Raw genomic sequence first — 14,734 nt, 5'->3', positions numbered from 1 at the left:
GGGGACAGCACTGACTTGAGTCTGCATAAACAAACCTTACAAAAATAACCTTTATCTTCCATTAGTTTTCTCCACATATTTACCTTCCTACAATTTACCACCCCTATTAGCCCAAACTCCTTTACCTTTGTCTTGTCACTTCTCCACACTTTATCACCTTTTGTTAAAATGGTATATAAGCCCTCAGACCTAACCACTTCTTCAGGTTTCACTTCTTTACTGTGTAATAAACTTTTCTCCTGTTAATCTGTCTTTGTCAGTTTCATTCACAGGCCCCAGGAACTGAACATTAGAGGTTAGAGGAAAGGAGTTTTTTTCCTCCTCCCCTAAACATTCAACAGTGTTTATTGCATCTTTGTTCATAGTGGCAAAAAACTGGAAACAAAGAGATCAAAAGAGGAATCATGATATAGCCACTCCATGGGGGTTTTTATGCATTTGTTATTTCTTGCATGATATTATCCCATATGTGTGATATTATATATACTATATATATATATATGCATAAAAAATTAGGAAAAATTAGATTTAGGGATATCCATAATATCTTATTAAACAAAAATTAAGAAGGAGGGGAAAAAAAGTTTCAGAGCAAGAAACAGGTATGATTCACTTTCAGTGAAAAATAAACCACCAAACTCGAATATATGTATAAGCTTGTCTATTTATATGATCAAGGAGAAATGTGTTTACAGATACCTGGCATGGTATTAATATTGGTTACCGTGGGGGGATGGGATTGGGTAGATGATTAGCTTTTTCCTTTCACACCTTATCCTGTATTACTTCTGTAAAGTATCAAATAAAGAGAATTTTAACAATGAACAGTTTTATTACTAATAAAATACTACAGAGAAGATTGAGAGTGTTCCAGGAACTAATAGCAGAAACACCTAGCACTCCTCCTCCAGCTTCGATATGTACCATATGTCTGAAGGGCTGGATATAGGCCAGATACTTGTCCAGGAATAAAGAGCCCATGATGGGTGTAAGTAACAAGTTGTGGCCACAATTACCAGTTATTGTTTTTAGACTGTGTGATGTTATCCACCTGCCTAGCTGCATTTCTTGAGCTCACTGTAGTTAATGAAAGAATTTTAATAAAATTTATTTATTTATTATTTCATCAATTTTTTTATTGAAGCGTAGTTGATTTACAATGTTCTGTACAGCAAAGTGATTCAGTTATACATATATATACATTCTTTTTTTATATTTTTTTTCCATTACTGTTTATCATAAGATATTGAATATAGTTCTCTGTGACATACAGTAGGACCTTGTTGCTTATCCATTCTATATATAAAAGCTTACATCTGCTCACCCCAACCTCCCATTCCATCCCTCTCCCGGCTCCCTCCCCCTTGGCAGCCATCAGTCTGTTCTCTATGTCCGTGATTCTGTTTCTGTTTCATAGATAGGTTCATTTGTGTCATATTTTAGATTCCACATAAAAGTGATATCATATGGTATTTGTCTTTCTCTTTCTGACTTACTTCATTTGGTATTATAATCTCTAGTTGTATCCATGTTGCTGCAGATGGCATTCTTTCGTTCTTTTTTATGGCTGAGTAGTATTCCATTGTATATGTGTACCACATCTTCTTTACCCATTCATCTGTTGATGGACATTTAGGTTGTTTCCATGACCTGACTATTGTGAATAGTGCTGCTATGAACATAGGGATGCGTGTACCTTTTTGAATTATAGTTTCATCTGGATATATGCCCAGGAGTGGGATTGCTGGATCATATGGTAATTCTATTTTTAGTTTTCTAAGGAACCTCCATACTGTCTTCCATAGTGGCTGCACCAGTTAACATTCCCACCAACAGTGTAAGAGTGTTTCCTTTTCTCCACATCCTCTCCAGAATCTGTTATTTGTAGACTTTTTAATGATGACCATTCTGACCAGTGTGAGGTGGTACCTCATTGTAGTTTTGATTTGCATTTCTTTAATAATTAGTGATGTTGAACATCTTTTCATGCACCTCTTGGCCATCTGTATTTCTTCTTTGGAGAAATGTCTCTTTAGGTCTTCTGCTCATTTTTCAATTGGATTGTTTGGTTTTTTTAATTGTTGAGTTGTATTAGCTGTTTGTATATTTTGGAAATTAAGCCCTTGTCGGTCACATTGTTTGCAAGTATTTTCTCCCATTCTGTAGGTTGTCTTCTCATTTGTTTATGGTCTCCTTTGCTGTGCAAAAGCTTGTAAGTTTGATTAGGTCCCATTTGTTTATTTTTGTTTTTATTTCTATTGCCCTGGGAGACTGACCTAAGAAAACATTGGTACTATTTATGTCAGAGAATGTTTTGCCTATGTTCTCTTCTAGGAGTTTTATGGTGTCATGTCTTATGTTTACATTTTTAAGCCATTTTGAGTTTATTTTAGTGTAGGGTGTGAGGGTGTGTTCTAACTTCATTGATTACATGTGGCTGTCCAACTTTCCCAGCACCACTTGCTGAAGAGACTATCTTTTTCCCATTTTATATTCTTGCCTCCTTTGTCGAAGATTAATTGACCGTAGGTGTGTGGGTTTATTTCTGAGTTCTCTATTCTGTTCCATTGATCCCTATGTCTGTTTTGAGGCACAGAATTTAAAATAAGTTATCTGTGATGCAGAAGAACAGTCAGCTTTCAACTCTGGGGCATTCCACTCTCTGGTTCCCAAGCGTTTCCTCTGTACGATGGGTACCTTCTCTTTACCCTCCTTGTAGGATTGTCAGCAGGATCCCATGAGATAAAATAGATGAAACTGCCCAGCACAAACCTGTCACAAGGTAAATCCTCACGACGTGTTACTTGATCTTAACCTGCCCCCTCCATCTCGCAGAGCCGTCCTAAAGACCCTGGGAGGAACAGATGTGCGGATGCTTTGGAAAGTGTGAGGCATACTACCCAAGGGAGCCAGAAAGCCAGCGCTAGAGCCTGAGGGCCTGGGCAGCCGCTCCGGTTCTCAGATATGCTCTTTGCATACTTTCACTGCACAAAGTTGAACCAAGTTCAAGAAATTGGTGACTCGGCTAACGGCCTGGAGAATGAGGAACTGGATGAGGCGAAGTGCTTCAGAGGAATGTCTGGCACAGAGTCCTTATTTCCAGAACTTTTCAGCGCTGGCAGGTGTGAGATTGTGCAGTCACTGGGAGCCTTGCCAAGGAGATTCAGCGCTCACTGTGGAGTGCGGAGGGGCAAGTCCCTCGTGGGCCGCGTGTGCTGCTGAGAGCCAGTCGAGGCTTGGCCGGTCGCAGAGACAGAGCGTGCTAGCCAGCTCCGAAGGGTGGGGTAAAAAGTGACGAGACAAAGCTTGTCCCCTAGCCTTCTTTTTCTAATGTTCTGTGTGTACCAAGTGTCTCATAGCACGAGGTGAAAATATCTGAAAAGACAAGGAAAGGGGAAAAGTACTGGTTTCATATTCATGAAACTGAAGCCTTTGAATGTCATCTTTTCCCCCTGTATCCACCTAAAACACGGTAGCCCTCCCAGCCTTCTTTCAAATCCAGCTTTAATCGTGCCACACGCTGTTTTTGCTGTATGCTTTGACTTGAGGTAGAAATCTACTGCAGAACAATTCCCAGGCCCAGTTCTGAGAGAAGAAAGGGAGCTACTGCAATGGATGGGCACCCACATGTGCCCCAGCTATGGAAGGGGAAGGAGGCAAGGGCAGCCCTGGGTCTGCAGGTAGGTCATGGTCAGAGCACAGAGGTCAACAGATGAGACTGTGACTGAAACATGTGTACTTTGCTTTTGAGTTCTGAGGTAAAAGCCTTTTCCTGGTCGGCCTCCTTTCTTACCTCTCTCTGCTCTGTACCTTCCTGGCCTGATGACCGCATTTTCTCAAGTTGAGTTGTGGTGGAAACCCTGTGAAATAACTGACCTCACACAAAATCCCCTCCTGTCTTCGCATCCTGTGGTCAGCGGAGGTAACCATAGATAGTCATTAATTAACCTTTTAGCGCTGGCTGTTTCTGCTGGCCCCAAACACGCAAAGGCTTTGGAATAAAAATGGCAACTCAATAGTTTCCTGGGTTTGTGTAAACAAATATTCAGAAAAAATGGAAGGTACTGTGTATTCAATAGCTTTTCAAAAAAAAAAAATCAGTCACAAAACTGCTATTGGTAGAAAGTCAGCCCTTTGGGGGGATTCTAGGCTTGGTTCTGCTGGAGTTTATGAGGGCAAGTAGCTTTCATTTTTCTAGTATGTAAAATGAGGAGGCTGAATTAGGAGATTGCTATGGTTCATCTTCTTTCAAAAAAAAATTCTATGATTCCACGATTCTTCTGCCTCAGGCAACAGTTTGGGATCACCAGATTGAACAATATTTGGGACATACTTACTCTCAAAAATCGTTTGCTGTTTATCGGAAATTCAGACTGAACTGGGTGTTCTGTATCGTATCTGGCAACACTGCCGCGGTTACCTTTTCGTTGGGAGGAGAGCGGCTGACCCTGGTTCTGCTCCTTGTCTGGGCAGAAGGCGGGGCCGGTGGAAGGTGCCGGTGAGAACGGGCTCCCTGCCACCCCGTCCCACTGGCTCACCCCGGCCGCAGGGCAGGAGAAGGCCCCGCTGACCCGCTCAACTTTTCTCATCAGGGACACAGCAAACTAAATCCTCTCCAGATCTTTTTAGGCAGAAAAGCTCAAACTTATATTTAATTTGGCCACATTTCCAATCAGCGTTAACAAAACAAAACACGATAACAACTCCTTTTCAGTATAAGGGGACATTTTCTTTTTTCTTTCTCCATGGAATTAAGTTCTAGCACATAGCCAAGGAGGTAGGTCCTCCTCGACAGAAAATCTTGGACATTGTATGCATTGGAATAAACGTCACTTTTTGAGGGTGATATGCCCAGCACCTCGGTGAAAATAAAAGTGCTCTGAATCTAGAAGTAGGATTTGCCATCAGAAGAAAAGAAAGATGAGATTTACATCTTTGTAGCGTTTGATAGCTTATACATTTTTTTCTTACATTGTTTGAATTAATTTTTACAAATAACCCAATGAAAGGAGTATTGTGTTAGTTCTATTTTACGGGTAAGGAATTTGGCTTAGAAATATTACATTTCTTCCCCCAAATCACCCAGCAAGTCACTGGAAGATGGGGCTCCAAGCCCCATCCCAGGTCCTCAACCATAGTTACCTCTCTCCACTCTGCTGCCCTGCCGTGTACGAACTCTTTTTGTGGAAGTCACATATTTCTAGCGTCCCTGTGGTTTAGAAGGAAAGTTTCAGTGCTTTTCAATACTTTTGGCAGAATGCTAACATGCCAGTCCCTGCTCAGGCCCCATTCTTCTGGGCCAGTCCAGCAAGCCAGGACAGAGGCTCTGAGAACTGGCTGATCAAAACCAGCTAGCCCAATTAGCATTATTTCAACAGATGAGGAAACTGCGGCTCAGACTGTTGAAATCAGAGCAGGCAAGCCACTGCGCGCCCCCTTTCCCTCCAGTGATCAGGCCCTGCTCAGCCCGGGCAGCTCGGGAAATACTCAGAAAAGCTCACGTTCCGAGTAGAAATGGCTTAAGAAAAAGGACACCTGCTTCTCCTTTCTGTTGCTGATATGGGAACACACCCTGTGTGTGTTTGGTGACTTAGTAATAACTCAATTGCCATTGGTCCAATTCACTTCTGTGGTCTCGGGACGGACAGACTAGGCTGGGTTCCAGGCGTTGTTTATGCCAGGAAACTAGAAAGTTGACCAGAACTCTCAAATAAGCTTCACCATGCTGCTCCGAAAAAGATCTGCTAGTGTTAGGGTTTTGAATAGTAATGGCATAGTCTAAAATGTTTTCCTGTTGTATTTGAAAGTATTACATGCTACTGATTTTATATAGTAATTAATTAATTAGCTAATTGAGCTCCTGGAAAATAAATCACTCACAATCCCTTACATTCTGTGTGTATAACGTTTGTATTTACTTATTTATATGTTTTATACATTTACATATTTTTTGATCACTTATGGAGAAGAAGAATAAAAACTTACTGAAACCACATTGGACAAATGAGTTTCAGAAAACACACACTAGCTGAGATTATGCAGTGACTTTTTAGATTCTTCTTTCACCCTCATAAATTAAAAAATCCCTTGAACAATTTTTAAAAATTATAACAGAAAGGAAACCTTCGTTGCCCAAACCTGCATCTAAAAACCTATCTCCCCAACTGCGTAAAAGCCTCATTTCTTTCTAGCTGTTGACAAACAACACATATTAACATAATTGAGATAATTAAGGGCAGTGCCAGGTACTGTTATCCTACAGGCTTCTGCAGTGCAGAGGCTGCCAATTTCCACTCCCTCCTAACAGCCTGAAGGCGTGGAGATTAACACCTACAAAGTGTGGTGGCTTGAATATAGATGAGGTGAGAGAGACCAGCCGCTTCCTTTGATTAAAACATTAGAATAATAATTATTACAATAGTGAAATGGCTTCAGCCTTCTGTTAAGATTTTTTTCTCTCTCCTCCAGTTTACTATGTATCTCTGAAACTTTTTTTTTCTTTCCTCCATATGGCAAATTTACTATCATTGAAAATCTTATACTTCAAGTTGAGAACACTTTGTACGGATTGAGTTAGTGGTCCCCAAGACAGGGTAATTTTCACTGTTGCTGAGGAGAGGAAAATATTACTTCTGGAGAGCCAGCAGGCATTTTATTAAACAATTGTACCAGCTGGTAACAAATTATTGCCTTTATTCGGAACTACCATTTGGAAGTCGGATGCATTCATTCCAGTGGGAAGTAAGTGAGGGGACCAGCTAGGGTTCTCGTGTTGGCGGATTCCTTAGCAGGCCAATCTAGACCCAAATCAGGACCAACGTTGAGACTATTGGCTACTGTTTTTACATCAAGGCTGTGATTGCTTTTAACTTGGAAACTGATTCCACTGTCCCTCTTTTCTCTGTCTAAGGCTCTGGAATACTTAAGGAGGTTTAGAGGAAGAGTAATACACATACTGTGCAGAATCCAAATGCAATATTAATGTACTCCTTCTTCAGCTGTGATTTCTACAGAATTATTTCATATGTGCTATTGCTGCAGCCGCTAGGTCCCCTCTGTGGTATGAGATAAGAGACAACCACCACATTTTTGCAAAGGACAAAGAAATGCTGGCTTTATTTCTAAAGGTCTTGTGATCCAGAACTCGGTTCTGTTCTTGGAAAAAAAAACAAAACAAAAACATGCTTGGCCAAAAGTAGCCTGAACCATGTTATCAGCTAATATCTCCATGCTGTATTTTTAGTGGGCAAATAAAATCTGTCAGGACAGTGTAATTTAGAAGGGTGGAGAGAGCTGCATAATTTCCAGGGCAGGGAAAAGAGGACTCTGGTGCATTTTTGGTGGAACTGATCTGTTTTGGCAGTAACTTCCAGCTTCCTTTTTTTTTTTTTTTTCCTTTGCATAGTCTCTCTCTCTCTCCTTTTTTTTTTTTAATGGAAAAGTACAGCACAAGGCCCTGAAAGTTGAGAAGTGATTACTGAGAACACTGCCTATTGCTCTTTTAGTAGAATTTGTTTTCTGCTGCCTTCTTGCTGGATACCTGTTTATTAAAAAAGTTAAGCACCTTCCTGTCAGAAACTTAATTGAATTGGACTTATTCAAATACTGGGGAAAAAGTGCCTTTTGGTCATTTCATTCCTTCAAAATTTGCCATACCTTTTGACCAAATTGATCAAAACAAGTATGAGTTGGGAACCCAGATAATTTTCTCAACCAAATCATCCTTCTCAGTCCTCCCCTGGAGTCCACCTTTTCCTTGTAGTTTCTCAAGGGACATAGAAATCAACTTTGGGTAAACCAGCACTTTTTTGAAGATGGTGAAAATGAGACAGAATTAGAATATTGTATTAGATTGAATGGGAGCAGGAGTAGGGAGGGTTTGCACTGTAGATTCCAGACCCAGGAAGTTAGCCAGATAGAATCCCGTGTCCAAAGCTCTAACTACAAAAGACGTGGTCTCACTGTTTGAGCAGAGTGAGAGGAGGGAACCCAGTTTAGTAGCATCGTCTCCATTCTTTCTCTGTGAAACACAAGTCAAGTCCCAGGTGAAAGCTGGTGACCACTTCCAACTCCATTTGATTTGGCAGGCTGGTTGGTCCTGTGAGAAGATGCCTTTCCTCTTCCTCTCTACCTGCAGTCCCTCCTTCTCTCCAAATAATCTCCGCCATGAAACCAAGGCAGATGCTTCTTGCCTCTTCTCCATTCAGGGCAGGAGCTGAGATCAGGTCTGTGTGGCAGGGCTTGTAGGAGGTCTTATACTTGTATGAGGAGATAGAGAATTATGGAAGCTCAACAGGAATATATATCTGTGTGTGTGCACGTGTGCATTTGAAATTTAACTAAAAGTACATTAAAAGATTAAGTACCTGAATTCATTTCCTGGGGCTGCTGTAACAAACTGTCATGCACTGCGTGGCTTAAAACAACAGAAATTTATTCTCTTACACTTCCGAGGCTAGAAGTCCAAAAACAAGGGGTCAGCAGGGCTGTGCTCTCTCTGAATGCTGTAGGGGAGAATCTGTTCTTTGCCGCTTCAGCCTCTTGTGACTGTTGGCATTCCTTGGCTTGTAGCCGCATGACTCTAATCTCACATCAGATGAATGCCTTCATCTTCACATCACCTTTTCCTCTGTGTCTATATGAAGGATACTTGTCACTGGATTTAGGGCCATGATGATCTCCTCATCTCAAGACTCTTAATTACATCTGCAAAGACCTTTTTTCCAATAAGGTCATATTCACAGATTCTGGGGATTAGGAAGTGGGCGTATCTTTTGGGGTCTACCATCTAGCCCACTGTAGTCCCCCAAACTGATCATTTGCTCATAGGAAAATGTTTGGAAGCAGGTGCAATATTATAGATTGGTTGATTGATTTGCATAAATGTATTTCTTTCTTTTATATGCCTTAACTTGTTCCAAAAGGTTTTAAGGTAGATGCATAAGATCATACATTGTTTATGAAGAGAAATGGTTTTTATTCTAGATTTGTATTATTTTTGCAGATACAAGCTATGGTCCATGGGATTTGCATGCCCTTCTCGGGCCCCTCCGGGCACAAGGAATGCTCATTCACAAAAGGAGAGAGAGGCTATTTCTGCTACTGTCTTGACCATGTTCTACCAAGGACCTTGTCATCCCCATTTTGCCAAATCTGGTAAGCTTCTCGCACAAGCTCTTTCAAAGGCAATGATTCTCTACCTTCATTCAACTGTAGACCCTCATTTGCTGTTTGTTGACTCATACTCCTTAAAAGAGATGAGGAGAGAAATGTCCTCAGCATCCCAGAATACTCCCTGGCGAGTTGGCCAAAGATGAAGAGAGAGAGGACCTCAACTGACTAGCATACATTACTTTGGTCTGCAACATGCCATGCAGCCACGAAACTCAAGTGAGACGTGGTGACCAGGCTGTAAAATGAAAGCCATTCTCCCTTCTTCCATGTGCTTCTTGCCCCTATTCCCTGAAGCTCACAAGCCACTCCTCTCTGCACATCTTCTCCCACAAAGTGTAGCACTCTTAGAACAGTAAGTCAGGATCCCTCTTAGGGGCCCATCATATTTTAAACTCTACCTCCCACAAATATGCCCTGGTGTGCTGGTCCCTATTCTTGGATTTAGTGATAAATGGTGAGTGAAGCCCTCATTTAGACTTGAGCCTCAGCTGTGGACTCCAGTCCTGGTTTTATAAGAGAAGCCAGCACTGGGGATTTAGGAGCATTTGTGCCATGATTAAGACTATGCATTTTGATTCTTGTCCTGTGATTTTGCCTTGAGTATCATCCATTCCAGAATCCTGGAGGGAGAAGGGGTATTTGCAGTCAGGATTCAGACATTCTTGGATTTCCAGTCACAATGCCTTCAAAGTATCATCAAACCCTCTTGCAGAGGACACTCACTTCTTTGATTGGCTCAATGAAATATTATACTGATTATAATTGACATCTGGCACATTAAAAAGGAGTATTTCTTCAGAAACTATGGGCTATAACCAAAACCCGTACAGCATCTTGGCTAGGGCCTATGCCCTCTACCCAAGAGATCGTGAAGGAAAAGTGGCCCAACCATCAACTTGGATTGTGACCAATCAGATCAGCAATTACTCCTGAGAAGGAGAAAAAGCAGAAGCAGATATGGTATTGGGCAGAGCAAAATGCATTTCCATCCCCACTTCTTTCAGTTACCTTGTTTGTATTGAACTTGGGTCTAGGGTATGATGGTCCCTATTTCATTCTGTTACCACTCTGCTGGGTCAAGGTTTGATCAAAATCCACAGTCTTGGGGGGACCTTCAAGATGGCGGAGGAGTAAGATGTAGAGATCACCTTCTTCCCCACAAATACATCAAAAATACATCTACATGTGGAACAGCTCCTACAGAACACCTACTGAACACTGGCAGAAGACCTCAGACTTTCCAAAAGGCAAAAAACTCCCCAGGTACCTGCATAGGGCAAAAGAGAAAAGAAATAACAGAGACAAAAAATAGGGACAGGACTTGCACCTCGGGAAGGGAGCTGTGAAGGAGGAAAAGTTTCCACACACTAGGAAGCCCCTTCACTGGTGGAGATGGGGGGGGTGGGCGGGGGGAAGCTTCAGAGCCACAGAGGAAAGCACAGCAACAGGGGTGCAGAGGCAAAGCAGAGAGATTCCTGCACAGAGGATCAGTGCCGCCCAGCACTCACCAGCCCTGCTCACCCATGGGGACGAGTTGGGGCTGGGAGCTGAGGCTCGGGCTTCGGAGGTCAGATCCTAGGAAGAGGACTGGAGTTGGCTGCGTGAACACAGCCTGAAGGAGCTAGTGCACCACAGCTAGCCGGTAGAGAGTCTGGGAGAAAGTCTGGACCTGCTTAAGAGGCAAGAGACCATTGTTTCGGGGTGCGCGAGGAGAGGGGATTCACAGCACCACCTAAATGAACTCCAGAGATGGGCACAAGCCACGGCCATCAGCGTGGACACCAGAGACGGGCATGAGATGCTAAGGCTGCTACTGCAACCACCAAGAAGCCTGTGTGTGAGCACAGGTCACTATCCGCACCTCCCCTCCTGGGAGCCTGTGCAGCCTGCCACTGCCAGGGTCCCGTGATCCAGGGACAACTTCCCCGGGGGGAACATACGGCATGCCTCAGGCTGTTGCAATGTCACACTGGCCTCTGCTGCCGCAGGCTTGCCCCGCATTCCATACCCCTCCCTCCCCCCCGGCCTGAGTGAGCCAGAGCCCCCGAATCAGCTGCTCCTCTAACCCCGTCCTGTCTGAGCGAAGAACAGTTGCCTGAGGGTGACCTACACGCAGACGTGGGTCCAAATCCAAACCTGAACCCTGGGAGCTGTGCGAACAAAGAAGAGAAAGGGAAATCTCTCCCAGCAGCCTCAGGAGCAGCGGATTAAATCTCCACAATCAACCTGGTGTACCCTGCATCTGTGGAATACCTGAATAGACAATGAATCAACCCAAAATTGAAGTGGTGGACTTTGGGAGCAACTGTAGACTTGGGTTTGCTATCTGCGACTGATTTGTTTATGATTTTTATGTTTATCTTAGTGTAGTTTTTAGAGCTTGTTATCATTGTGGATTTGTTTATTGGTTTCATTGCTCTCTTCTTTTTTTTTATTACATTTTTAAATATAATTTTAAAATTTTTTTATTTTAATTATTACTTTAAAAAACTTTTTTTCTTTCTTTTTTTCTCCCTTTTCTTCTGAGCTGTGTGGCTGACAGGGTCTTGGTGCTCCAGCCGGGTGTCAGGCCTGAGCCTCTGAGGTGGGAGAGCCGAGTTCAGGACATTGGACCACCAGAGAACTCCAGCCCCACATAATATCATTTGGTGAGAGCTCTCCCAGAGATCTCTGTCTCAAATCTAAGACCCAGCTCCACTCAACAGCCAGCAAGCTACAATGCTGGACACCCTATGCCAGACAACTAGCAAGACAGGAACACAACCCCACCCATTAGCAGAGAGGCTGCCTAAAATCATAATAAGTTGACAGACACCCCAAAACACACCACTGGACGGGGTACTGCCCACCAGAAAGACAAGATCCAGCGTCATCCACCAGAACACAGGCACCAGTCCCCTGCACCAGGAAGCCTATACAACCCACTGAACCAACCTTACCCAGTGGAGGCAGACACCAAAAACAACGGAAACTACGAACCTGCAGCCTGTGAAATGGAGACCCCAAACACAGTAAGTTAAGCAAAATGGGAAGACAGAGGAATATGCAGCAGATGAAGGAGCAAGGTAAAAACCCACCAGACCAAACAAATGAAGAGGAAATAGACAGTCTACCTGAAAAAGAATTCAGAGTAATGATAGTAAAGATGATCCAAAATCTTGGAAATAGAATGGAGAAAATACAAGAAATGTTTAACAAGGACCTGGAAGAATGAAAGAGCAAACAAACAATGATGAACAACACAATAAATGAAATTTAAAATTCTCTAGAAGGAATCAATAGCAGAATAACTGAGGCAGAAGAATGGATAACTGACCTGGAAGATAAAATAGTGGAAATAACTACCACAGAGCAGAATAAAGAAAAAAGAATGAAAAGAATTGAGGACAGTCTCAGAGACCTCTGGGACAACATTGAACGCACCAATGTTCAAATGATAGGGGTCCCAGAAGAAGAGGAGAAAAAGAAAGGATCTGAGAAAATATTTGAAGAGATTATAGTTGAAAACTTCCCTAACATGGGAAAGGAAATAGTCAATCAAGTCCAGGAAGCACAGAGTCCCATACAGGGTAAATCCAAGGAGAAACACACCAAGACACATATTAATCAAACTATCAAAAAATTAAATACAAAGAAAAAATATTAAAAGCAACAAGGGAAAAGCAACAAATAACATACAAGGGAATCCCCATAACTTAACAGCTGACCTTCAGCAGAAACTCTGCCAGCTAGAAGGGAGTGGCAGGACATATTTAAAGTGTTGAAAGGGAAAGACCTACAACCAAGATTACTCTACCCAGCAAGGATCTCATTTGGATTCGAAGGAGAAATTAAAGCCTTTACAGACAAGCAAAAGTTAAGAGAAATCAACACCACCAAACCAGCTTTACAACAAATGCTAAAGGAACTTCTCTAGGCAGGAAACACAAGAGAAGGAAAGACCTACAAAAAACAAACCCAAAACAATTGAGAAAATGGTAATAGGAACATACATATCAATAATTACCTTAAATGTAAATGGATTAAATGCTTCAACCAAAAGGCATAGACTGGCTGAATGGATACAAAAACAAGACCCGTATATATGCTGTCTACAAGAGACCCACTTCAGACCTAGGGACACATACAGACTGAAAGTGAGGGGATGGAAAAAGATATTCCATGCAAATGGAAATCAAAAGAAAGCTGGAGTAACAATTCTCATATCAGACAAAATACACTTTAAAATAAAGACTATTACAAGAGACAAAGAATGACACTACATGCTGATCAAGGGATCAATCCAAGAAGAAGGTATAACAACTAAATATTTATGCACCCAACATAGGAGCACCTCAATACATAAGGCAAATACTAATAGCAATAAAAGGGAAATCAAAGGTAACATAATAATCGTAGGGTACTTTAACACTCCACTTTCACCAATGGACAGGTCATCCAAAATGAAAATAAATAAGGAAACACAATCTTTAAATGACACATTATACAACATGGAGTTAATTGGTGTTTATAGGATATCCATCCAAAAACTACAGAATACACTTTCTTCTCAAGTGCTCATGGAACATTCTCCAGGATAGATCATATCTTGGGTCACAAATCAAGCCTTGGTAAATTGAAGAAAATTGAAATCGTATCAAGTATCTTTTCTGACCACAATGCTATGAGAGTATATATCAACTACAGGAAAAACACTGTAAAAAATACAAACACATGGAAATAAACAATACACTACTTAATAACCAAGAGATCACTGAAGAAATCGAAGAGGAAATCAAAAAATACCTAGAAACAAATGACAATGAAAACACGATGGCCCAAAACCTATGGGATGCAGCAAAAGCAGTTCTAAGAGGGAAGTTAATAGCAATACAATCCTACCTCAAGAAACAAGAAAAATCTCAAATAAACAACCTAACCTTACACCTAAAGCAATTAGAGAAAGAAGAACAAAAAAACTCCAAAGTTAGCAGAAGGAAAGAAATCATAAAGACCAGATCAGAAATAAATGAAAAAGAAATGAAGGAAACAACAGAAAGATCATTAAAACTAAAAGCTGGTTCTTTGAGAAGGTAAACAAAATTGATAAACCACTAGCCAGACTCATCAAGAAAAAAAGGGAGAAGACTCAAATCAACAGAAATAGAAATGAAAAAGGAGAAGTACCAACTGACACTGCAGAAACACAAAGAATCATGAGGGATTACTACAGGCAATCATATGCCAATAAAGTGGACAACCTGGAAGAAATGGACAAATTCTTAGAAAAGCACAACCTTCTGAGACTGAACCAGGAAGAAATAGAAAATATAAACAGACCAATCACAAGCAGTGAAATTGAGACTGTGATTAAAAATCTTCCAAGAAACAAAAGCCCAGGACCAGATGGCTTCACAAGCGAATTCCATGAAACATTTAGAGAAGAGCTAACACTTATCCTTCTCAAACTCTTCCAAAATATAGCAGAGGGAGGAGCACTCCCAAACTCATTCTACGAGGCCATCATCACCCTGATACCAAAACCAGACAAAGATGTCACAAAGAAAGAAAACAACAGGCC

At 41.7% G+C, this 14,734-nt stretch overlaps 1 long non-coding RNA gene across 1 annotated transcript in view; it reads left to right on the top strand.

Annotated features, from left to right (window-relative positions):
* Positions 1-12,420, top strand: part of LOC130709036 (uncharacterized) — a 60,914-nt gene extending 48,494 nt beyond the window's left edge. The window contains exons 2-3 of the long non-coding RNA XR_009009457.1: positions 9,005-9,156; positions 11,702-12,420. This is a non-coding gene — a long non-coding RNA (uncharacterized LOC130709036). The remainder of the gene's footprint in view (positions 1-9,004; positions 9,157-11,701) is intronic.
* Positions 12,421-14,734: the final 2,314 nt, after the last annotated feature.

Source organism: Balaenoptera acutorostrata, chromosome 10 (genome assembly GCF_949987535.1).
Source record: "Balaenoptera acutorostrata chromosome 10, mBalAcu1.1, whole genome shotgun sequence".
Classification (NCBI taxonomy): Eukaryota; Metazoa; Chordata; class Mammalia; order Artiodactyla; family Balaenopteridae; genus Balaenoptera; species Balaenoptera acutorostrata.
The sequence above is the reverse complement of the archived record's forward strand: the minus strand, read 5'-3'. Positions and strand labels throughout refer to the sequence as shown.